The sequence below is a fragment of the Lithobates pipiens genome, unplaced genomic scaffold (assembly GCF_037356315.1).
Source record: "Lithobates pipiens isolate NorthernLeopardFrog02 unplaced genomic scaffold, aLitPip1_a1.2 Scaffold_18, whole genome shotgun sequence".
NCBI lineage: Eukaryota > Metazoa > Chordata > Amphibia > Anura > Ranidae > Lithobates > Lithobates pipiens.
Genome location: NW_027507758.1, coordinates 402418088 through 402444694, shown reverse-complemented (window position 1 = coordinate 402444694; position 26607 = coordinate 402418088). Strand labels below are relative to the sequence as shown.

Below are 26607 nucleotides of genomic sequence, written 5' to 3'. Positions count from 1 at the left end.
CCTCAGGATTCTTCCCTCCATTCATATATTGTGCTGCAGGCAGTGAAAGTAATGGAAGAATTTTTCTTAATGGAGAAGGAGAAAGGAGGGGGCGATTCCTCATTGTGAACTTATTTACAGCAGCTTCACAGAAAACCTGAAGTTATTAACCAAAAGTAACAGGAAGAAGACAGAGCATCCCTTCAGTGAAACTTTCTACAGCTGCCTGTATGATGTGGGACATTCTTCATTACCGGTAAGTTAGCTTAATAAGGCTGTAGAATTCTTTTTTTCTTTTTCTTTTTTTAAATTTTAAATTTTTAGCTTTAAATATTATGATTGTTTCCTTGCCCTTCTTTATAATATCAAATTTGTCAGCAAGATAACTTCGAAACTCACATAAAAAAAAAAAAAAATAAATAAATAAGCACAGGCTTGTCTTAAGAAATATAAAATAAATTCACTTGTAAAGTTGTAAGTCAATTTCATTTGATTTCTGTTGTCCACTAAAACCTATAATTTAATTTCAGCTGGAATTACAGTGCTCTACATTCTCCCAGCTTATGTATTGTGAGTGTGTGACCAAAGATTTCCAGGGCAGGATAACGTAGCATGTCTTATTTGGAGGCCCATTTCAAGTTGCCTCCAGGTGCTGGCCGGTGTAAACACTACTCAGGTGTCAGGCAGGTGTTACCATGAGCCTTAAGACAGACCACCGTCATGACTGAGCCAAAGGGAATTATTTGATATTGTCTTTTGAAATATCTACTTTAAAGAAACATAATAAGATTAGACCTACTTAAATATTTGCTATCAAAATCAGGTGATAACATTTTATTCATAATTTTCTTTGGATCTTTATAAAATGTTTGAAAAAAAGTATCTAAAGCTGAATTCTAGGCAAAAAAAAACAAACAATTTATGGCTGTCTGTTTTACCAGTTATTTTATTAACCAAAGAATTTAAGTTTCTACACACCCTGTTCTGAGATTTACATAGCTCTGCCAAACAGCACAAACTTGGCTGGCAGGGGAGGAGGCCTGATTTTTCTTCTGCCGAGGTTAAACTGCATGTTAACCCTAACAATGGACTCTCCTATTTATTCTCATTTGGTCTGCTTAATATACCTTTGAAATTGTTTTGCTTTGTTAAGCCATTGTTCTGCCGAAAACTCCAACTCACCAAAACCTGCAACCGTGACACTTCCGGTTACTCTCCATCAGGAATAATTGGAGAATCCATGAGTTGGCTGTTTTTACAGAACACCGGCAGCATATACACTACGGTACAGAAAGAGTTGTCTGTTTTGACAGAACACTGTGTTTAGACCTCAGATCTCATATTTACACTAAAATGCAATAAAAAAAGAAATAAAAAAATTTGTCATTTTAAAAAACAATAATAAAAAAAAGACCCTTTAAGAGCTATTGGCGGAAGTGATGTTTTGATGTCACTTCTGCCCTGCAATGTTATGGAGACAGGTGGGGGCCATCTTCCCCTCACTTGTCTCCATACCCAGCAAGGGAGAAGATCCAATCGCCTCCGCCACTGCCGACTGCTCCGGTAAGCGGCAGAGGGCACCAGAGAGCAGCGGGAGGGGGGCCCTCTCCCACCTCTGATAAAAGTAATCTTGCGGAAAATACAAGTGGACCGCCGACCGAACAAGAGGATACCAGGCTTATGGCAGCTAGCTGCTGCTATAACAACGATATTCCTCTTCAAACCAAGGATGTATTTCAGCGTGCGTCGGTCCGTAAATGGTTAAAGCAAGCTTACCTGCAACTGCAGGTACACACAGATTCACGCCATCTGTTGACCATTAACACCCATAAAGGATTATTCTAATATAAGTACATGGTTTTTGGCATAGCTCCAGCCATCTGGCAGCGGATCATAGATGAGGTCCTGGCAGGCATACCTTTCACCCAATGTATACTAGATGACATGCTCCCCGCCGGTCCCACTGATGAATAACACAGAAAGAATGTTGAAGCTGTGCTAGAGAGACTCCCATGGTATGGTTTACGTGTCAATCTTTCAAAATGCGAATTCCTCAAGTCTCGACTGGAATTTTGTGCCCACACTGTGGACTGACATACAGTGGTGTGAAAAAGTGTTTGCCCCCTTCCTCATTTCCTGTTCCTTTGCATGTTTGTCACACTTAAGTGTTTCGGAACATCAAACCAATTTAAACAATAGTCAAGGACAACACAAGTAAACACAAAATGCAATTTGTAAATGAAAGTGTTTATTATTAAAGGTGAAAAAAAATCCAAACCATCATGGCCCTGTGTGAAAAAGTGATTGCCCCCCTTGTTAAAACATACTATAACTGTGGTTGTCCACACCTGAGTTCAATTTCTCTAGCCACACCCCGGCCTGATTATTGCCACACCTGTTCACAATCAAGGCATCACTTAAATAGGAGCTGCTTGACACAGTAAGGTCCACCAGAAGATCCTTAAAAGCTACACATCATGCTGAGACCCAAAGAAATTCAGGAACAATTGAGAAAGAAAGTAATTGAGATCTATCAGTCTGGAAAGGGTTATAAAGCCATTTCCAAAGCTTTGGGAATCCAGCGAACCCCAGTGAGAGCCATTATCCACAAATGGCGAAGACATGGAACAGTGGTGAACCTTCCCAGGAGTGGCCGGCCGCCCAAAATTACCCCAAGAGTGCAGCGACGACTCATCCAAGAGGTCACAAAAGACCCCACAACAACGTCCAAGGAACTGCAGGCCTCACTTGCCTCAGTTAAGGTCAGCGTTCATGCCTCCACCATCAGGAAAAGACTGGGCAAAAATGGCCTGCATGGCAGAGTTCCAAGGAGAAAACCACTGCTGAGCAAAAAGAACATCAAAGCTCGTCTCAATTTCTCCACAACACATCTTGATGATCCCCAAGACTTTTGGGACAACATTCTGTGGACCGATGAGACAAAAGTGGAACTCTTTGGAAGGTGTGTGTCCAAGTATATCTGGCGTAGAAGGAACACTGCATTTCATAAAAAGAACATTATACCAACAGTAAAATATGGTGGTGGTAGTGTGATGGTCTGGGGCTGTTTTGCTGCTTCAGGACCTGGAAGACTTGCCGTGATAAAAGGAACTATGAATTCTGCTGTCTACCAAGAGATCCTGAAGGAGAATGTCCGACCATCTGTTCGTGTACTCAAGCTGAAACGAACTTGGGTTCTGCAGCAGGACAATGATCCTAAACACACCAGCAAGTCCACCACCGAATGGCTGAAGAAAAACAAAATGAAGACGTTGGAGTGGCCTAGCCAAAGTCCTGACCTGAATCCTATTGAGATGTTGTGGTATGACCTTAAAAAGGCCGTTCATGCTCAAAAACTCTCTAATGTAACTGAATTAGGACAATTCTGCAAAGATGAGTGGGCCAAAATTCCTCCAGGACGCTGTAAAAGCCTCATTGCACGTTATCGCAAACGCTTGGTTTCAGTTGTTGCTGCTAAGGGTGGCCCAACCAGTTATTAGGTTTAGGGGGCAATCACTTTTTCACACAGGGCCATGATGGTTTGGATTTTTTTTCACCTTTAATAATAAACACCTTCATTTACAAATTGCATTTTGTGTTTACTTGTGTTGTCCTTGACTATTGTTTAAATTGGTTTGATGTTTCGAAACACTTAAGTGTGACAAACATGCAAAGGAACAGGAAATGAGGAAGGGGGCAAACACTTTTTCACACCACTGTAGGTTACACACTACTGAAGAAAAGATTAAAGCACTTACCCATACCCTACTCCCCAGAATGTCACACAGCTCAGGTCCTACCTTGGCCTCCTAAATTACTACCACCATTTCTTGCCGAACCTAGCACACCAGCTCTACTCGTTACATCGCTTACTGGATACAAGAGCTAAATGGATATGGACAGAAAAATGTAAAGAAGCTTTTCAGCTTTCTAAAGAGCTCATTCTGTCTTCTCTAGTTCTGGTCCACTATGATTTAAAGAAACACGTTACCTTGGCTTATGACGCCTCGCCTTAGGGACTGGGTGCCGTGCTTTCCCATGTCATGCCAGATGGCACAGAGCGCCTCATTTATTTTGCCTCCAGGGCTTTAAACTCAGCAGAACAAAACTGCTCCCAGATAGACAAGGAAGCTTTGGCCATTGTATGGGCCACAAAAAAATTTCACCTGTACATCTATGGTTGGGCGTTCACGCTTATCACTGACCACAAACCTCTGTTGTCAATACTGATCCCTCCCTAATTGCCAGACATACAGCCACAGATCACTTCCTGTCTCAGATATTCTCGTATGTTCAGGCTGGATGACCAGAGAAAGTCCCAGGTGAATTTCATCCGTACTGCCAGAAAATGTGAGCTTGTGACTAATGCTGGTTGCCTACCGTGGGGCAATAGAGTGATTATACCTCAGTATTTGCAACCAACCATGCTAAGGATACTGCATGAGGGCCATCCTGGCGTGGTGCGCATGAAGCAGTGAGCCTGGAGCTATGTTTGATGACAAATGGATACAGCATTTGAACATTATGTGGCTCAATATCCTGGGTGCTGTCAAGCTCAGCGACCCCAAGAGAAAGGTACCCTGCAACCTTGGCCATGGCCGACAGACCCGTGGTCTAGACTCTATCTTGATTCTACTGGCCCAATGCAGCGTAAAATGTATTTGATCATGGTAGATGCACATTCAAAATGGCCGGAAGTATTTCAAATTTCTTCTATTACCTCAGCTGCTACCATTCTCGTCTTAAGGAAGCTCTTTGCTCAATATGGCTTGCAAACAACCATAGTCTCGGACAATGGAACTCAATTTACATTGCATGAGTTTCAATCCTTCCTCAGTGGCTTTAGCATCCAACACTACAAAACAGCTCCTTATCATCCAACCTTGAATGGTCTGGCAGAACAGTTTGTGCAGACGTTTAAGATGACTCTGGTCAGAATGTCAGAGGAAAAACTGCTGGAGTCCTTGATCATATACCGAAACACAAAACACGCTACTACTGGGTTGTTCCCTGCTTTTCTTATGTTTGGCAGGCATCTCCGCACCAAACTTGATTTCGTTCGTCCACAGGAAAATTCCCCAACACCTCCTCCGCCAGGCAGTTCTGGATTCCGTGCGGGTGATCTTGTATGGTTTCGGAATTACAGAGTTTTGCTTCTTGTTCACCTGGAGAATGGCGTTTATGTTCGATGACACCTTCCGCAATTGAGGAAGTGCATTTGCCGACCACTAGAGACAAACCTGACCCCTCTTTCTAACCAACCACCAGTGTCTACTCAGGGCTCTACTGGTGACATATGGTATGGAGTCTCACATGATCCCCTCAGTTTACAACCAACTCGTGAAACGGTTGGGGACCATATCCCTGAGGAGCCTGGACATGTGTCTGAAGTTGCAGAGAATAATTGGCCTGTTGGAAACCCACTGACATCTCCAGAATCTTTGACTTTTTCGACGCTATCCCTCCCAGTGCTGTGCCACTTCGTAAGTCTGCCCACCAAAGCCATCAAACTCCTCTTTGGCAAAGCACTGAAATCTTACGGGACACATCAGAAGTCAGGAAATGGAGACAAAGGGCTCCTTAAAGTGGTTGTATCGTCTTCATTTGAACTTTTACCTACAGGTAAGCCTATAATAAGGCTTACCTGTAGGTAAAAAAAAATCTCATATAATGAGGTAGCATGCGGTGCATACTAGCTCATTATGCCTTTTGCCTTGCGGGTGTGAAAAAAATAACAAAAAAACATGTCAGCGGGTTTACTGCCCCTTTAAGTTCTGCAGAAGCCACATAACTGAGTTGGAGATACTACTTGCTGAACTGATTTTGCTTGCCTTGTTCTTTTATGTGTTGAGTATTTTATGTGTTGAGTATTTTGTTCTCTTGTTATTTTTTTTTCTTTTCGAGAAAAAGAGGAGGTGATGTTTGTGCGGAATCACTGTGATCCCTTGACCCCCTTTCTCCTGATGCATGCTGGGGGAGGGGCTGTACCAGGAAGTCAGTCACGAGTGTGTGTGGGACTGGAAGCAGCTGCATGATACTTAGAGGGATTACATCCGGTAAGGACAGAGGCCTGTTGTATTACGACTTCATCCGCAAGGATGTCATTATGTTTCTGAGTGAGTAATAAACCCTTCCTTGGTTAAGAAGTGCATCCAGCTTGTGTGTAACTTGCTGGCAGCGGATACTGGCAGCATTGAATGAATGAATGAATGAAATACTTATATAGCGCACAATGCGAACTGAATCGCCTCTAGGCGCTGTGGCGAGCTTTGATCATCTGCTAAAAGAGGAAGGTCTTGAGTTTTTTCCTAAAAGCCAGGTGATTTTCTTCCAGGCGGATGTTGATTGGTAGAGCATTCCATAGCCGAGGCCCTTGGACAGCGAATCTCCGATCCCCCTTGGATTTATACCGGGCTTTGGGCACGAGGAGGAGGTTTTTGTTGGCTGATCGAAGACTGCGGTTTGGTGTGTAAGGATTTATTTTCGCCATTAGGTATTGCGGAGCTTCTCTATGCACGCATTTGTGGGTGAGGCAAAGGGTCTTGAACGTGATCCGATTTTTTACGGTTAGCCAATGTAAGCTCCTCAGTGAAGGAGAAATGGATTCCCAGGGTTTTTTTCCTGTTATCAGCCTTGCCGCCGTGTTTTGGATCAGTTGTAATCGCGCAAGTTGATATTGTGGTAATCCTATGTAAAGCGAGTTTGCGTAGTCCAGTCGTGAATTAATGATTGTTCCAACTACCACTGCTTTGTCATTCTTTGGGATAAAAGGGATGAGTCTGCGAAGCATGCGCAGCAGATGGTGAGATCGACTGACTACTGCTCCTATTTGCGCATCCATTGACATTTGTGCGTCTAAAATAACCCCGAGACTCTTCGCTTTGGTCTTTGGGGAGATAGTCTGCCCAAAGACGGTTGGTGGAGACCAGGAGGTTTTGGTTGCGGGCTTATGATTTTGGTGTAAGATAAGAAGCTCTGTCTTTGATTGGTTCAGCTGGAGGGAGTTGGTGGTCATCCAGTCCTCTATTGATTTGAGGCAGTTTTCAAGTTGTTGTTGGTGATCTTTTTTTCCATTGATCCGGAAATAAAGTTGCGTGTCGTCAGCGTAAGAGTGGAAGCAGAGATCTGAGCATCTGATGATTTGAAGGAGTGGGCGAATGTAAATGTTGAAAAGAACGGGTGACAACGGAGAGCCTTGAGGGACTCCGCAGGTGACTGCCCGAGTTTCGGAGAGGAATTTTCCTAGTTTCACTGTCTGTGACCGATTTCCTAGGAAGGACGCGAACCAATGGAGATCTATGTCTTGGACTCCGGCTACTTCTGTGAGGCGGACGAGTAGAGTATTGTGATCTACTGTATCAAACGCTGCACTTAGGTCTAGCAGTACGAGGAGACACGGCTCTCCGTCATCTGCCGCTTCGAGGGCGTCATCCCAAATCTTGAGGAGAGCTGTTTCTGTTCCATGACCCGGGCGGAAGCCTGATTGCAGCGGGTCCAGGAGTTTGTGAGTATCCAGGTGAAGTTGTAGCTGATGTACTACAGCTTTCTCCATGATCTTAGAAATGGTGTTGAGGCTTGTAATTGGCCTACGGTTGTTTGGATCCTGAGGGTCCAGGTTTGGTTTCTTGAGTAGAGGTTTGACGATGCCTTGTTTGAGGATGCTGGGAACAATCCCTTCGTGGAATGATCGGTTTATGAGGTGGGTTATGGTTGGAGCCACGATGTCGGAGCATTCTTTCAGTAGTTTTGTGGGGATGATGTCAATGGGTGAGGTACTGTCACGCAGTTTATTAATGATGTTTTTTGCGGTGTCTACGGTAATTGGGGATAGTGAAAATTTTGGCGGTTGCGGTATGTTGGTGCGGACATCCTCTTTATGTATTTGCTGGCTGAGGTTGGATGTTTTCTTCTGACAAATTGTTTCCCTGATGGTTTTGACTTTATCGATGAAAAAATCCGACAGTTTGTCACAGTAATCCTGGGATTCGCTTTCTGGGGGTTCTAGGCACACCGGATTCATTGATTGATTAACCAGTTTAAACAGTTCCCGTGGTTGGTTTGCGGCCGTTGAGATTGTATATGAGAAGTGGTCCTTTTTGGCTTTGAAGATTGCTTTCCGATAATTCTCTGTCAGACCTTTGTAGTTAAATAGGTTTTCCTCGGTGGGATTTCTTCTCCATGTTCTTTACGCTCTTCTGCGTTCTTGCTTTAGTACGGAGAGGGAGCTATTAAACCATCCAGCATTTTTCTTCCTGATGAGAGCCCTGCGTTTTGGTGCTACCGAGTCTGCTGATTGCAGTAATGCCTTGTTCAGGCAGTTGAGTGTTTCCTCCGTAGAGTGGTTTAAGGTTATTGTAGATATTTTTTTGGACAGAGTGGTTTTGAAGGCTTCGGAGTACAGTTTTTTATGCGATCTGGTCCAGTGCATTGTTACAGGTTTCCGTTTTGCGTTGGTGATGTTGGTAGTGATTTTGAATTTGATGGCGTGGTGATCCGTCCATGGCAGAGTTATGTTGTCGAGTATGTTGACGTCGATGTTCTGTTTGAAAATGAGGTCCAGGGTGTGTCCTGACCCATGCGTGGGAGTCTTTATCAGTTGCTGTAGACCCAGTTCTTCTAGTTGATTGATGCAGGCAGTCGCGATGGGGTCTTTAGGCTCGTTTGCCCAAAGGTTGAAATCTCCGAGTGCCAGGAAATTTTTGAATTTTAGGGTGTGCATTGCAAAGGATTCCGTGAGGGGTGAAAGAAGATTGGACTTTGGTCCCGGTGGTCTGTAGCACAGTAGAATATGAGTGGTGTCATGGGGTGTTGGTTGAAAATGTAGCGTCAGGGTTTCCATAAAAGACACTGGGTTCTGAGATGATGGTTTAGTGAGATCCAGGTGACCTTTAAAGATCACTGCTAGGCCTCCTCCTTTTTTCCCTATCCGGTGTTCGGTTAGGATCCTGTAGTTTTCCGGCACCAATTCGGTGAGGATGGTGTTGCAGTCAGAGGTTAACCAGCTTTCGGTGATGAAGAGGCAGTCTACATTGTTCTCGATGATGAAGTCGTGTACTTCCAGTCTATGTTTGACTGCAGACCTGGCGTTAATCAAGGCGCAATCTAATTGTAGTGGTCGAGTAGATGTCTTCCTGTGGTTGGGAGCTGCTTGTCGTCCGGTTTTTAATAGTTGTTCTCTTTGAAGTATTTTTTGTATGGAAGATGGCAATGTGGTGTTGATGTTCCTTAGTCTGTGCAGAACTTCAGCTGACTATTTGAAGTAGCACATTGTTTGTGGATGCTGTTGATGGTACTATGGGCCTAAGATTATGATCCTGATCAGGGTATTGATCCTGAGGTGGGGCTAGGTATCAGACTTGCCGCCGTGCTTGAGGCTATTAGCGCGCAAGTTGATCAGGGGATGCCTATATGGATGCGGAAGGAGTTATTGTATTCGGTTGCTGGCTGTTCCAGCTGTCTTTACTTAAGGTGGAGGTCTGGCTGTGATCTCGAATAGTCGTCCTAGGATAGCGTGAAAAATGGAAAGGAGGCCGGAGGTAGGGGTATGCTAACCTATGGTTGTTCCAGAGGAAGGCAAAAAACCCCCTGACAGTAGCAGCCAAATGCACCAGTGGGGCAAAAATTCCTTCCTGATCCCCGTAGGCGGTCGGACAGAGTCCCTGGAACAATCACTGGGGGGGACTCTGTCTGTCTGTGTGTTTTGTGTAAAGTTGGACAGTTCAGCAAATCCCATGCTGAATGAGCACTTTGCGTATTAATACGATCTTTGATTCTTACCAATGCATTCATAGAGGAATTGGACACTACTAGGTTAATTGGCATCTGACAAAATTATATATATACAGTATGTGTATGTATTTGTCTATATTTGAATACCGTGGGGACAGAGCATTGTAGGCTTCTCTTGGTTAGATTGGTTTCATGTATGCTATATGTTATATGTTATATGTTAACACACAAAAAAATTCTAAACATAAATTATACAACAAATATGGGACATTTTTCATGAAAACTCGGTTGAGTTCCATATTTTACAAGTGACTGTATGAGTTTCTGATGTTAGGATTAAATGGTTTATAATTAATTAATTATTATTATTAATTATAATTAAATGGATTGAATGAAATATGTGTGGCAAGTATGGTAATCAGGAAACATAGACTATACATCTATTTTGACGTTATACACATCCCTGAATATTTCTCACCTTATCAGCAATATCAGAGTTCACTGATTGCCATTATGGAAGAACTATGTACAAAATCAGCATTAACATAGCAATTTTTGATTTTCTGAGCACCCACTGGCTAACCATAATAGTCTAATAATAATAATAGGTAATAGGTAATATCTCTAATAATAAGTAATACCTCTTGATCATGCCAGTAGATCTGTGATTTTTCTTTCTTCCTTGAGTGGGGTGACACAGCTGTTCATTCTGTAGTGAAGTCATGCAGCAGTGATGCCACATTTGCTGACAGGGTAGTCTAAGATAAACAAGTAGTATTAATAAGTGTTTTAATGGTCATTTAAAGCTAATCTCCAGGCTGAGAGATCTGAGTTATTAGCGGCTTAAAACCATACATACTTGTAGACCACTTACTGGTTGTGAACCTATTCAGAATCACTGTGGGGATGTGACTGATTGCATGAAAACAACCTGTTACCCAGGTGTTGAGGAGTAGCCACTACTGCCTGATGTTTTAACTTAGAACTTGTGATATATTCCCTTTTACCTGAGTGTCATGGACAAATCGCAATCAACATTCATTTGGGAGGAGGGTGGGAGGTAATCTGTCAAACAAAATATGTTTAATCTGACCCGTATGTGTAATACAGAGTTCCTTTACATCCCAGCCTTGTATACTTAGGGGACCCATGCTTTAGTCAGTAGACCATTGGAAACCAATAAGGACTCATTTTTATTTGAGCAACAGGTGATGTACGTGACTAAAAAGGAGGTACTATTCTTTTTTATTTAAAATTTTTATTTAAAATTGTATTTATAATTTTTTCACACTTATGCATTTACACACAAATAAGAACAGCATAAGAACAAAAAATAAAACACAAATCACAAACAATTCAAAACAAGCAAAACATAGGACACGAGACTCATAGATTTCTGTCTCCAGCAACAACCCATTAACACAGTTACTCAATTACATCACATCTCTGTGTAGTATCCTATGCTCCATTCTTCCTTTAAAGTCCTTTACCAATGTAGGTATCTGCTGCCCTCTCCTTTCTTAATTTGTAAATACCTGTAACTACCTGTAAACAAATTATGTATGCACTTCCTGTCCCTAGGTTGTTGTTCTAATTCAGAATGGAAGAAGTAATACACGGTTTGAATCTCAGCCGATTCAGCAGGAACCAGTCGAGATTCAAACTGTTAATGGGCAGGCTGAATGTACCAAGTTGATAGATTGATCAACTTGGGTACAAATGGCCTGTTGGATTATCTTACGAATATCGCTTGCGGCTACTATAGCCGCTAGCGATAATCGCTGTCTCCTCCCAGTGGGGACGGCTTCCCCTGCTCACCCTACTTCCCCAACCCGTGGTTGCAGGAAAGAAATTTGCACCATGTATGGCCGGCCATAGCCACATGTCCTGTCCATGCTGCTAAACCCCAAGCCAGAAGGGACTACTATGAAAGTGTTCCTATTATCTAATCTAGTTCAACTGCACAACTGCAGCTGCTGAACGTATATATCTAAATCCTTGTGACAGAGTATCTCTGCACTATCATTGTTATTATTTCACATTCACAGTGCCATATAGCTGGGTTTAGTGGAAGATGCACCTGTTTATTGCAATATATTTATATGCAGCTCATAATATTATAGGTAAGTGGGGAAACAAATAGTGTAGTGCTGGTGAGGGAATAAGGAAATTGAATATTAAGGAGTATTAGTAGTGAAACTAGTACTATACCACATACAAGTGACAAAATATAAGAAAATGCGTGAACCAAAATACCAATATTAGTTCGCTAAATACACAACATATGTATAAGGGCACGCAACTATTGGTGAATATCAGTGACTAAAATGTAAGTCCCAGCAAAAACAGTCCACATGGGTTGCATAATGGACAAGTATCAATGTTGGCCTTCCCAACAAGAGGATCAGGCAACCCACAATTCAGTTGGACCGGGAACAACGACTTGTCTGGAGTAATTTCAGAAAGAATAAATACTCTTACCAGAGAAAATGGACTCATCTGTCATATGACAGTGGGTCAGCTGCGCTTGTAATCCCAAGTGATGTCAATCGGGTATTGTGAGTTGATGGTAGTTCACGTCAATCGCCGCGCTGTCTCCGGATTACACGGACTTCCAATGTTGGAGGCTGTAACATGCATCTCCCGGGTCGACAGGGTCCAGTTATTCGCATTGGGATGCCACCCCCAACACATATGTTGTGTATTTAGCAAACTAATATTTGTATTTTGGTTCACGCATTTTCTTATATTTTGTCACTTGTATGTGGTATAGTACTAGTTTCACTACTAATACTCCTTAATATTCAATTTCCTTATTCACTCACCAGCGCTACACTATTTGTTTCCCCACTTTCACTGAACTTTGTTTGAGTGTTAGCTGCTAATCTTCACTTTAGCTATAGCGCAGTGTTTTCCCTTTAATTCCAATATTATAGGTAACCCTGTCCCTTCTAGTCTTGGATTCTATAGTTAGTTTTAGCTTAGGGCTTAATGACCAGCATAGGCTACAGCCAGGTTAGCCTTCCAGTGGCCATCGGGATCATTATTTTAGAGGTGCGGATTAATGTCAGATTAGAAACTATTAGGGAGGGACTAAAGCATAGAGTCGATAGGCTGACACTGAGTTCCAGTGCAACATCACAGTTCCTGCTGGTGAGAAGCTCCATTTAAGGCTGGTTGGACAACCATTTGAGGATCTCCCCATAACTGCAGATATTACCTTCAGGTCTATGACACAAAGACAGATGCTGCATCATAGTTAGGGGCCCTTACAACTGGACTTTACTGAAACATTTATCTGGGACTGATAATCCAACAAAATTAAACTTAGAGCTGCTTCTATATGAAAACATAAGTGCTAAATAATAATAATAATAAACATATATAAAGTGCCTGTGCAATCTCTAATCCATCAATCCAGCAATGATAGGTGAAAAAGTCCATCCATGCAAGCAAAGTGCCAAATATAGTTGATTCCTGCTTGTGAAGCTTCAGGTGACACTCCATGCTCGACCCCTGAGTCCACACTCACCAACAATATGAATCAAAGCTGCATAGTCTTGTCCTGCACCAGTGGATGAATCTAGCTCCTTCCTTCTCTTCCAATTACAAGGTTCTCATCATAGTGGTATAAGGCATACCAATAAAGAGAGAGATGTTCATAGTCATACTCTATGGTTTATTAGAAATATTAAAAGCAAATGCATTTACAGCAATAAAAAACATTCCAGCATATATGTGATAAATGCTCACCATCGTGGCCATCAGATAAAGGTCTCTATTTCGTCCCTGCTTGATGCTTGATGTAAAAAATAAAATAAATCCTGTTCGCCTCCCTAGAGTAGTACAGTATTACTATGGTAACACTGTATTGCTCTGGTCACTGTATATATACATAAAAAAATGGAAAAAAGTGTAATAAAAAATAAATAAAATGTTGAAAAATTGAAAAAAGTTATATATGTTCTTCTTCTTAACATACTGTCACCAGTCAGTGCCCCTGATTACTGCCACACCGGTTATATGATGATGCTATACTGCACTGGTGACAGTATGTAAAACTTTTAAAAATTTGAGAAAATATGAGTTGTCATTAAAAGTGTGACAGTACTGAAAGCCGAAAATTGGCCTGGGCAGGAAGGAGGTAAAAGTGTCTCGTATTGAAGTGCTTAAAATACTGGCTAAATTCCCAAGAAGGGAATCCCCTCTATCCCCTCTATTCACAGAGGCCCTGTCCTGGTTGGAGTTACTGCCAACTTTATTATCAACCCCACTTTTCCACTTAGCGAAGGTTCTGGTTCTCTTTTTTGCCTACAGGTTTAGTGCAATATCCTGTTTGGGTAGGACCATTTCTAATAACTTCCCCAAAGCTAGTATGGCATGTCTCCTTAATTATATCACAATGGTTACAAATCTCACCCCATGATTCCATGTACCCCTGATACTTAGTAAAAGAGGGCTCTATACTGATACTTTATTCAAATAATACCTACAGATAGAGGTGATATATTTGAATAAGAACACAGAAACATTTGCTCTTGCAATTCTTCATTCAACAAAAATATCAATAGATTTTATATGGCGTACTGTGTAAAAGTAAGTACACCCTAGGAATCAAAAGCTGGTATTGACCCCTGAAGCAGAAATTATGTATAAGGGGCATTTTGCAAAACTGTCCACCAGTCTCTGACATCGATCTCATTCAGCTGCAAGATGTTTGTGGGCTTCTATGCATGAATTGCTTATTTCAAATTCCCCCTACAAAATTTCAATGAGAATCAAAGCAGGGCTTTACTAAGGCAATTCTTAACTCTCTAATTCTTCTTTTTTTAACCATTTCTCAATGGATTTGCTAATGTGCTTCAAATCAATATTGTGTTGAAAGACATTCCAGTTAAACTTCAACTTTTGGACAGGTGGCCTCACATTGTTATCAAGCACACTTTGATATGATGTAGGATGTATAGTTGACTTGATGGCTGTGAGCTGTTCAGACCCTTAAGCAGTAAAGCAATCCCAATGCATAACATTTCCAACACCATGCTTCACAGTTGTTTCTTTACAGTGTTTCTTCTTCAGAAATACTGTCTTCAGTTTGCCTTCGGATTTTCAGACGGGAATTGTTGGATGTCGGGCTGTTGGTGGAAAATCCGACCATGTGTATGCTCCATCGGACATTTGTTGTATGACTTTCCACCTGTCTTAAAAAAAAATCTGCAGACAAATACTTGTATGATTTTCTGATCATGTGTACACAAGTCTGTCAGACAAAAGTCCAAAGTACAAACACGCATGCTCGGAAGCAGAAGCGGTCAGTCTTGTAAACTAGCATTCGTAATGGAGAATTAACATTCGTGATGTGACAAATTATGAATTCTCCAAATGCAGCGCACAATTCTCTTATTCTTTAATGGGATAATAATGATGCTGCTGTGCTGGTGATACTGATGGAGTTATTGCAAACAAATTTTCAAAGGCTTTTTTTTCTAGTGATATCAAGAATAATATATATATATATATATATATATATATATATATATATATATATATATATATTTTATTTGTACAAGTTACCACAACACCATTATTCCCTTTTTTTAAGCTCAAAGTTACAACTATGTTGTGGTCCCTTGTCAATTTTACATTGTATTTTTTAAAATGTAACTGCCTACTCCCAAACTGTCATTTGAAGTAAAACACATAGCCAACTATTATTCTCCACATTTTTTTTATTGTGCATATAAATTTGACATGCTATCTGCCAATATAACTTAACCAAAAAGTGCATTCTATGAATCCAAAAATATAGAATATATACCAAATCAAATCATTATTCAACCAAAAAAAAATGTCACAGCAATAACTCCAAGACTAATAATAAATAACACGTTATCTCCTCCTATTCCTCAACATGTCTGGTTGATGAACGGCCATTCAGAAATGAATTGGAAAGCACAAAATGAAAAGCGCAAAAAGAACAGTGGGAATCAACACTCATGAAATTAGCAGAAGGAGCCCAAAGTGTGGCGCTAAAGAGCGGAAAATCCACGTAGTATGTCTAGTACATCACTACATTCGTAATTGTTGGCCAACATTTGTGTGACCGTGTGTATGCAAGACAAGTTTGAGCCAACACCCTTTTGACAAAATACACAGTTTTGTTGGCAGAAAGTCAGATTGTGTGTACAAAGCTTTACTCTTACAAAACAACTTCAGTACATCATTCCAGAAGGCCTGGTCTTTGCGTATATGTTCAGTGGCAAGTCATAATCTAATGTTCTTTTTAAACATTCTAGGCTTTTTATTTGACTCCAACTGTTGCAAGAGCTGCCTGAGCATACCAGCAATGAAACTTTGGATTTTTTTTTAGACTTCCTTTAGCATTAGATGGTCAGTTTTTGGGTTGAGTTTGCACATAGGCATCCACAACTTTTTTCAGAGGGCCTTAAAGTGGTTGTAAACTCAGTTACACCACTTGCACCTACAGGTAAGCCTATAATAAGGCTTACCTGTAGGTACTGTGAATATCTCCTAAACTTGCACAATAGGAGATATTCAGAGTGCATGCAGGTGATGACACGCTGTTTACAGCATGGCCCTGAAGGTCCAGCACTGTAAGCTGGACCTTCAGAGCCCAAGCCAGAAACAGTGGCTCCCATGCACATGCGCAGGAGTGATGTCATTGCAGCTCAGGCCACTCACAGTGCCCAAGCCCACAAACCCGGAAGAAACACTGGGGAAAGATGTCAGCCATCTTAGCGGTGAGCAAGTGCTGCTGGAAGGGCTTTGTTTTAAGGTAAGTATTTCATAATGTGCTACTAATATGCAATGCATACTAACACATTATGCCGTTGTCCTTTTTTTTTTATTCTTCAGCGGTTTACAACTGCTTTAAGGAGCTCTATTGATCTTGGTTTTGATGACATCACACACAGCAAAGACAACACCAGGCACTAAGGGGTTGATTTAAAGGCAAATAAACTGTTTATTTTGCAAAGAAAGTTGCACTTTGCAAGGAAATGATCCCCAAAACTTAGTAAATGAAGTACCGTTTTCCTACCTTCCATCATCCATTCATGCAAATGCTGTTTTTTTTAATTCTCCTTGCATATGATTAAGTACTCTTTGCAAATTGAAATGTCACCACATTACTAAACTCAGGAGAAAATGTTGTTGTAAAGTGTAATTTTCCTTTCAAAATTAGCAGTCTATTTGCCTTTAGTAAATCCTCCACTAGATGTCTGAGTTCTACATAAAACAGGTTTGGCATACTCCCTAGAGAGGTTTTAATCATTGGCACCTAATCTAGAACACTGAATTCTAATTATATGGATTAGAAGCGATGATAAATGTAGGGTTGTACTTACATTTTTCATATAAGTATGCATTTTTGTTAATTTAGATCATGAAAATAAATACACATTGTATGCAATGTTTTTTCAAGTATTTCACCTTTATCATACAATTAAAATCAAGGTCTAATGTTTAACTATTCAAATAAGCTGAAAAAAAGCAACAATTTTCACGAAGTGTACTTACTTTTTCACAAAGCTCTATAATAACATCTGTACCATAATGTCAGAAGTAGCTAAATAAGGGAGTATCATCTTCACACACAGGGTGCCATTTTGGAAGAGTCAGAGAAGATGGATATTCTATGCAAATTTATGATAGTGTTCCAATGATCCACCTCATTGGTTTGCTGATCCAACAGCAAACCGGAAAATAGCTGTCAGATGTCAAGACCAGTCAGACTCTCAAAATAAGATAAAATTTGTTATTAAACCTGGAAGAGTATCTGTTCTGACTCTTCATCAGGTTTATTTGTTACCCTCACTCAAACTAAACTGATGTCACTTTAAGTTTTCACTTCTATTGAATTTACCTGGTCACCATGGTTTATGCTACAAAACATTCTATATTACACATACTTAAAATAAAAGATGTGTGATAGGAGTTAGGACAGTCTAATTATAATAATGTACCTTCACAGTAATAATATTCATATGATTTTGCCTATTCAATAGGTCAAAGGGCAATGTCCATAGTGTGGAAATGCAGAGCAGTCGATTAGTATGCACTCTTCAATTGTATGACCTCAGTTAAAGAGTAACTCCATTTTTGTTGAGAAAAAAAAACATTCCCCTCTGGGTGATATAAGCACATTGCAATGATTTTAACAATCTTTGTTGCAGATTCCTACCTTTTGGTATTCTGAAGAAATCCCTGTGTATTTGTCTGTGTCCATGTGGTAAGTGAATCTAATGGGAGCGGTTTCTTTATTATCAACCAGCTGCTGCACCTGCAGGCCTCTAATGAGGGAAATTGCTGGGTCTACATCACTTTAGATGTGATTTCCTATTGGGAGTATCTCCCCAAAAATCTAAATTTTCTTACAGGGGATGCCTGAGATCTGACTTGTATCTTAGAGGTAGACTTCTTGAAAAATCAGTGAGCCAATTAAACAAGCAGGAAATTATGTTTCTAAGGGGCATTCTGTACAAATTCTGTGTACAGAACACCTCCAGGTAGCCATATTGCATTGCATTTTACAGAAACTTACAGCACTGCAGATTGAAAAGGAAATGTAATTTTTAATAACATTCAATTACAATATGACTTGAGTTGCAATCGTATATGCTATATTATTTTTTTAATTTGCTATTTCTTTTTCCCACGAAAGTGGATTTACCCTTTAATTGCTGTGGGTTACTTGCCTTATTAAGTAAGCTCATTAAAATGTATTTCAGACACTCTTTATATCATATGCCTACACTGCAAAACAAGGAGCAGTGTAGCAGCTTCTGATGTGTGCACACACAACTGAAGTATTAATTGATAATCTTTAAATGCAGTATTACTGGATACACCTATAACACCACTTTTTGTCAGCTTCAATTATCAAACTGCGACGGAAAAGCAAATGTGGACATTGTGTCCATCATACAGATCTGTAGATTGCATAAGAAAGCTCTTAGCATGTTTATGAACTTGCCTTTGCTTAGATCTTATTCCTCTTACTTAAGTGAGACAAAAAGGAAAGGAAGAAACACATTTTTGGTATTTTGTTAAATAGCTGTGCTTGTATATACCTATTTATTTTATCCTATCTTAAACCTTCTTGACATGTGTTGATTGGTATCATGTAGGTGTCCTGCAGGTGTGTGGGCTGTCATTTTCTTGGTTGTGTTTGCTTAAGATAGTTTACTGTCTGGGAGTTTTGATATCTAAGACCTGCTCCAAGTTCTGGCATGAAGGAGCTTGTAGCCCCATCTCTGGAGTGTTAGCTACTTCTTTCTAAGCTGTGAATGCAAAAACTGTACACGTTTTAGTTATTTTAAATGTCCAAAGAAGGAGAAAAACACAAACACTTAAAAAAATAAATAAATAAATAAAATAAAATAGCTAAGTCTTTATAGTAGTAAAGAAACTAATAGTCTTTCTGTGTATTTGCTGAAAGGGGGCATTAAATAATATAGTGGAAATTAGTATTATATTTCTTATGCTAGCAACATTTCATATAATTTTTGAAGGGTAAAATTTTAAGAAAGCAAACACGATAAATCAATTCTCTCCAGAAATTGTTGGGGCCTTTGAATCAATCAAATCAATCATAGATTCACTGAGTGCATGTAAACGTCTCATCCTTTTCCCATTCTGGGGACAGATCAGTGACAGCTCTGATGTATATAGTGCATAAAATCACAAAACAATTCTCCTGCACTTGGGTGGTAGGTCTAGGGATGTACAGTGCAGTTAACTCTTTTTATATAATGCCAGTGGCCTTGCTGCCCTCCTCAGAACAATGGGTGTCCTTGGAACTGTAAAATATTAGAAAAAAGGGGGGCGCACCGGCCCACTGCATTGCCAAAAATATTTTTAATACAAGTAAAAACAGCAATGGATGTACTCATATATACAAATGTGGTATATAAGCATATCACGGCAAAAGCAATAGCAAACAGTTTCTCTCAGGTCTGTTGTAGGAACCGGTGATGCCTGAAGACCAGACGGTATTATAGAGTGGCTAATGCATTCCGAGGGAGGACTCTTTTCTTCAGAGCCAAAGCGATGGCTCTGAAAAAGAGGGTCCTTCCTCGAAAAGTGGTACAAATCTCTAATTTATTTCTAACGTTTAAAAAATGATTGCCACATAATTTATCATAATCTTTTTATTACCAAATGCACTTCTCTTCCTTTTGCTTATTTTCTTTCTTCTTCCTTTCTCTTTTTCCCTTTGTAGGCCTTTATTTTGGTCTTAGATTTTGTTCTTGATAAATTTCTTAAGCGCATCTAAAACCTCCTATCCTTTATAGCCAGGGAAGTTTCAGTGTTTGCCTCTGTTTAATTTGCAGTTGCCATGGCTTGACAATTTGGTTGAGAGCACAAGCAACTATGACAGGCCATCAGTTTCTGCCAACATTTGCTCTATGTATTATGCTGTAGACAATGGACACATTTTTCAGATTTGAATGTTGCTGCATTAAATGTCATTTAAACATTTGTATAGTACAGGTTTTTTTATGTTTTTTTCTGAACAAATGTTGTGTAAATTGTCGATTACTATATGGTATAGGCAAAAGTTTTTAAATTTTAATTGTGCTTAAACTGTACCCAGAAAGATGTTCCTTTTGATTGGCATTACTCCTGAAAAATAGCAGTGCATTTGATGGTATATGAGTTTTCTAAGGCACCCCTCTGCCCGCAGCCTCATAACTGTGTGGCATTTAAGGTAATGCGACTTCTGACTGCTAGTCTCGGGGGATTTGGAGATATCACCACTGCTCACCTTGTAGGCACTGACATGAGCAAAGCCCTGCCTCTACCAAGATGGCTGTCCCTTTCTAGACAGTGCAGAACAGTGCAGAACTAGGCATGGTAACCATCAGCTGCTGAGTGACCACAGGCGTAATTGATGATTAATCCTTTGCCCTCTGCTTGCCCGTTTTTGGCACAGATAACAAAGTTTAGCTCTTCCTAAATAAAAAAAAAAAAATGACAGCATTATAATTAGCAGTAGCTTATATGAAATATGTAAAAAAAAAAAAAAAAAAAAAAAGCACTATCAGTACAGCACTATCTAATAGTTGATTAACACCATGTTGAAAATAAACAAGAAACAACTGTACTAAATGCCCACTCTCTAAAACATAATGGATACTGGATACTGGTGATAGGCACATCACAGTGGATCTGAATATATGTTATCATCACCACCTAAATATTGTGTATATGCTTGAAATGTGATGAACATTACGTCATGGGATTGATTTACTAAAGGCAAATAGGCAGTTCACTTTGCAAGGGGATAGTTTAGTGAACAAGGTAAAACTCTACTGACTTACATATATGGGGTTGATTTACTAAAACTGATGAGTGCAAAATCTGTTACATCTGTGCATGGTAGCCAATTGCTTCTAATTTCAGCTTGTTCAATTAAGCTTTGATAAAAAAAAACGTGGAAATTGATTGTTTTTTAAGCAGAGCTGCACCAGATTTTGCACAGTGCAACATTTTTTGCACAGTTTTAGTAAATCAACCCCTATGTGTATCATTATTGAAGAAAAACTACCCTGTTGCCTCTTTTTAGCATAATAATGACAGGGGTGTTGCAAAAGACAAAATTTGGTGGGGAAAATTTAATTATTGCTTCTCTGAGTACAGTTTAATTATTTATTGATTGATTACATTAATCATGCAATTATTAGTACTCAAGTGCATGCGACTGAAAACAAAAGAACATCCACATGGCTAATCCAGCTCAAGGGGAACCTCAGTCTCAACAGTTTGATGTAAAGATTATATTTTATTCTTCATTGTGTTTCATTTTTGTTACTAGTTATTGAAATACTTGGCACATTGGAACATAATGCCACTGGCAGCATGTAAATTTATCCTACACATATAATTAGATCTTAATATGATTTTTGATCTACAGACTCAAACCATCATCTGCAGGTTGTAAACTCTCACAGGGAAAAATGCCAGAAAATGCAAATCGTAAGCACAGTAAATACCATCTCTCAAAGTGCCAATTTGTTTTTCCCCAAATACTTTTTACTACTGAAAAACACCCACAAAATATAACTACCAGGTGCAAACCAACTATTTTCTTTCCTGTAAAGTTTGATATCTTTAAAATTCTGCATTTTTTTTAAAAAAGGGCACTGACTTCTCCCAAAAAAAATCAGTAATATCATTGACTGATGACACAAAAAAACATAACAATTAGGTACACATTATAATGTGAAAATTATGTCAAGTATATATGTAATATATAATATTCCATGTTATTGCTTGTTGCCAGGTTGTCATTACTTGTTAATGATATGTATACACAATCTGCATGTATTTACAATAATTATGTCTTGTATCTCACAGATTAGAAAAGTGAGATGTGACACCTCAAGCTTGGATACTTCCAGAATATTGCATTATTGTTTCTTGAAGGTTTTAAATGCATTGAGTAAATATTCAACATTTAAATACTGTAATTACCATGATATGCTAAAATAATGGTTCCAGTGTTTTTTTACCACCTAACCAGTGGAGTCAGGTAAGTATGCTAGATTTAATATGTGTAGGTGTTCTTCCTAAGAATTAGAGTTACCTCCGCTCAGCCACCAGTCAGATTCAAACTTGCTCTACAGGACGAAATCTGGTTATGGAGTTAAAATAACGTAACCTCTTAGTAAGAACATCCTTATGCATCAAGACCATTAAAGTTTTTATAAACACTTTTTTTTTATCCCCGCTGGGAAGGTTATTTTTCTCTATCTGTCTCAGTGACTAGTGTAAAGCTGGATACACACTGTTAGAAAATCAAGCAAACAATCGTCTGGTTTTCCTTAATGTTACAAAGCAATTCAAAATCGAGGATGCTACTAATTGTATGAACATTTTCAAACAAAGTCTTTTTTGTTGTTTGACCTATTGTTTGTTGTTTCTGATAATACACAGTCTTTTCGTATCCTATTTTTCTTGTACAAAAGCAGTACACATTAAATTGAAATCGTTAGTTTTGTTCACATACAAGAAAAATTTTGGGGTTGTCCCTTTGGAAATTTTCATTTGGAAAGTCTGAAAGTCTGAATTGGATACCAAAAGTTGTCTACACTCTATATGAAAGACGAACGATCATTCCTCGTATGAAATTTTTCATCCGATTTTCTCCTACTGTTGTAGCTACAGGACAACAGATCAATGGAAATCTTAAAGAGCAAACTACAATGTATGATTTTCCAATAAACTGAGGGATTGATTTACTAAAACTAGAGAGTGCAAAATCTGGTGCAGCTGTGCGTGGCATCCAATCAGCTTCTAACTTCAGCTTGTTCAACTATATAATTAATAAATTATCTTTCTACCCTCCGAAACTGCCATTTGTTTTTTTCTGCTGTTGATTTACACAATATTACACAGAATTCCAATTGCTATCTGGCCACCCAATCAACCATTGTGTCTTTGTCAGCAGCATGTAAGTTGGAAACATCCTTCTGATATACCCAAACGCATAAACAGTAGTTCTTGATTCCAACTGCTATAATTAATAAACAAATTAGGAGTAATTAGCCAAATTCCAAACCATATGTGATCTCCATAAAATATGAGGCCAGCCAAAGTATTAATTACTGAGCTTTGCGTTTTGGATTCAGTGTTTAGATTGTTAGTTAACGTTTTGGAAAAGTAGGAATGGGTTAGACCCTCTTCCATTTTTTTTATGTTCTCTGCATCTCCAGTGGGGAGATTTACAATGGTATTTACTCTGGTAACCATTTTCACCGAGATAGAAAGTAAGTAGAGATCTTACATTTCAGAGTTCTCATAAGAGCAAGAAATTAGAGTAAATCTTCACATGTAGATAATTACTTTATTGGCAATTATTTTAGAATTCCCCTCTATTTTGTGAAGGGGAATCTACCTAGCATGGAAAAGACAAAGTACAACCTAGTAGTGGTTTGAATCTTTAACATAGTCTATGCAGAACAACTAGCTGACTTGGCTAAATACACATTAATTCATTTTCTATCTATGTACACATTGAAAGTTTATTACAAATAAATCTTAAAACTGAACTTCACTCTGTCAATCAAAATTGACTATTTTTATTCATTATACTGCTAGCATTAGTAAATAGAAGGGAAAATATATCATATTTACTTATTTTAATATTTTTTTACATTTATTCAGTTACTTCTTGGTTTCCATGCCTAGGTAAATGATGTCACACATTCCAGGAGTTTTCAGAGGGGGTGAAGGGGCTTTCTCAAGTAACAATTTTGGTCTGTGGTGCTCGGATATAGTGTAGTTTAATTAGTTTTAAGGTCCAGATCTGCCCTATGCAGAGTTAGTGAAATTAGTTAGTACTAAACAGGTACCCTATTTCAAGAAGTCAAAAGAGTCATGGGGCCATGCTGAGGCTCGAATCTATGCTGAATTATCCTATACCCACCTCATTGTCTTCAGCAGCATTCTTCTCAAGGCAGGTGTCTCTTTCACAGTTGTAGGAGCTGAATACAAAAAGGTCCCCAAATCACCCTCCCACCCACCATCCTAATTACAGCTTGGCAAAACTGTTCCTGTTTCAGCTAGTGCAATCAGCCCTCTTCTGCGAGTTCATGGTTTGTGCTACACCACAGTGGCAGGTACCGAGCTGTTATAATTTTGCTAAAAAAGCCCTTCAACCATATTTGGAATATAATGTGTTTGTGTCAGGTAATCAGGGGCTGCGGAAATGACCAGAAACCCCATGTCATAACAAAAGTCACATGACAATGGTTACTCATCGTCATGTGGCACCAAATAAAAATAATAATAAGATGAGCATCAGAAGCATACAGAGATCATATACAAAAAATTTATAGTGTGTAAATAAAAAAGGAAGAAAGAAAGAAAAATTAAAATGTTTCTCTCAAATAATATAAACATCAAAAATGAAAACAAAAATGAGGATGGAAATGGGAAAAATTAGGTGGTATCCCTAAGCCTGATTGATAAACGAGTTGAGATCCCACTCCATGTTTAAACCAAACAGGAAGTAAGATCTGAGCTCGTATATCCAATAAGTCTCGAGACAGGAGACACCGCGAAGGTGGGACTCCCCTCTCCAATGTGGAACAACTTTATCAGTCACTTGAAACAATGTTCTCATAGGATCTTTATTGTGAAACTGTGAGTAATGGCGAGGTACGCTGTGTTTACTCTTCCCACTCTTGATGCCAGCAACATGTTCGTTCACTCGTATCGAAAATGTCCTAATTGTGTGACCAACATATTGCTTCTTGTAAGGGCAAGTTAGCAAATAAACAATATACTGGCTGGCACAAGTGGTGAAATGTCTCATGGGGTAGCTACACAGCGTAACAGTAGACATGAATGTGTCCACCCTGCATCTACCCCCAATGTTGTGGAGACATACATTGCATTTGCAACAAGGATAGTAACATTTGCATTGCTGGAAAAAAACTTTTTTAGGGGGATCAATCACATTGGGAGCAATTTGTCCTTGTATGGACCTAGCCCCTCTAAATATCACAGGGGCATGTTCAGGTAAAACCGGACCTGGGAGTTGGTCATTCCAGAGCACATTCCAATGTTTTTTAAAGATATCCCCGGTCTAAATTGGGTGGAATGTGTAGTAAAAAAAGACCATTTGCATCTAGAGTCTGAGGCCTGCGTAGGGCGTCCCTTGGCAAGAATGTAAACCTTTAAAGAAAACAGAGGAAAAAAGTTTCAACCCAGTTCAACCTTGCCATTTCTTGTTTTTTGTTCCAGCTATCTCTGTATTGGCTCAATCTAGGTAAATTCTATAATGAAGTAGACCACTCTTCTAATCTCCAGCATTCTGTTTAAAATTTTAATTAATTTCTCCCTGGTTGCGTCTTTGTGAAGGTAGAATATAGTAGTGATAATATGTTATGTATGTTTGGTAGCCATATTTATATAATTACAATATTGTAAGGTATAACATAAGGGTGTGCCATTTGGTATTTTCTATATAGCGCTGATAGTCCTAGTTATTTTGATAAGCTCATTACCCATTTGAAAAACCCTGAAATACAAGTGTTTAAGCAAATGGCACTAAAACAAAATTTAAAGCAGTGTATGAAAAGATAAATATAATATTTTTGTGGTTAGAGCTTTAATTTCCTGCATCTTTCTGCTTCAGCGCCTATCAGAATACAAGCATGAATTATGGGATCATTTTAAAAGATTTAAATGCTCCAGTGACTGTCAGATTTAAAGTGATTTGCTTTTTAATTACATAGCAACCGTTTAATACACAACATGGAATCGAGTTGTTGTAATTGCTAAGAAATCTTTTTTCCCCTGTTTAGCACGCAAAAGGTGTGTAAGACGTGATTATATTTCTTGTCAATGCACTATTAAAACATACATTATGGTAATTGTCAATAGGTGACACAGTACAGCACTGCACTATTATGCAGCGCCACAGAAAATGTTGGTGCTATATATAAAAACACACTAATCATAATGACAATACTTAAAAGGTACTGTAAGAAGACATTCTAATTTCTGTACATTAATATATATTTTGTACACATTATTATATATTGGAGCTAAGTTTAGTCAAAATGCCTTTGACATATTGCATTTACTTCTGTTTCTCATAAATGCTTACTGTAACATTTATTAAATAAAAAAAGGGAAAAAAAAACAAAGGGGGTGGCAATTGTCAAGCCTCGTTTGCCAACACTGTGTTATGAAAAAAAAACACAATATGCTGTATAATGTCCGTTGAGTGCACTTCACAAATCCAACAAGTAATCAATGGTGTGGGCTTCTTGTATAATGCAGAGCTCTAGTGAAGGAGTGGATATGGGCATTTTCAAAGATAAAATGTCAGTGCTTTACTGGCGTCAACACTTCAATTGCAAC

At 39.1% G+C, this 26607-nt stretch overlaps 1 long non-coding RNA gene across 1 annotated transcript; it reads left to right on the top strand.

The window, feature by feature from the left end:
* Nucleotides 1-20721, top strand: LOC143988379 (uncharacterized). Its single transcript, XR_013276838.1, has 3 exons — nt 1-235; nt 17904-17959; nt 20064-20721. It is a non-coding gene; the product is annotated as an uncharacterized LOC143988379 (long non-coding RNA).
* Nucleotides 20722-26607: the final 5886 nt, after the last annotated feature.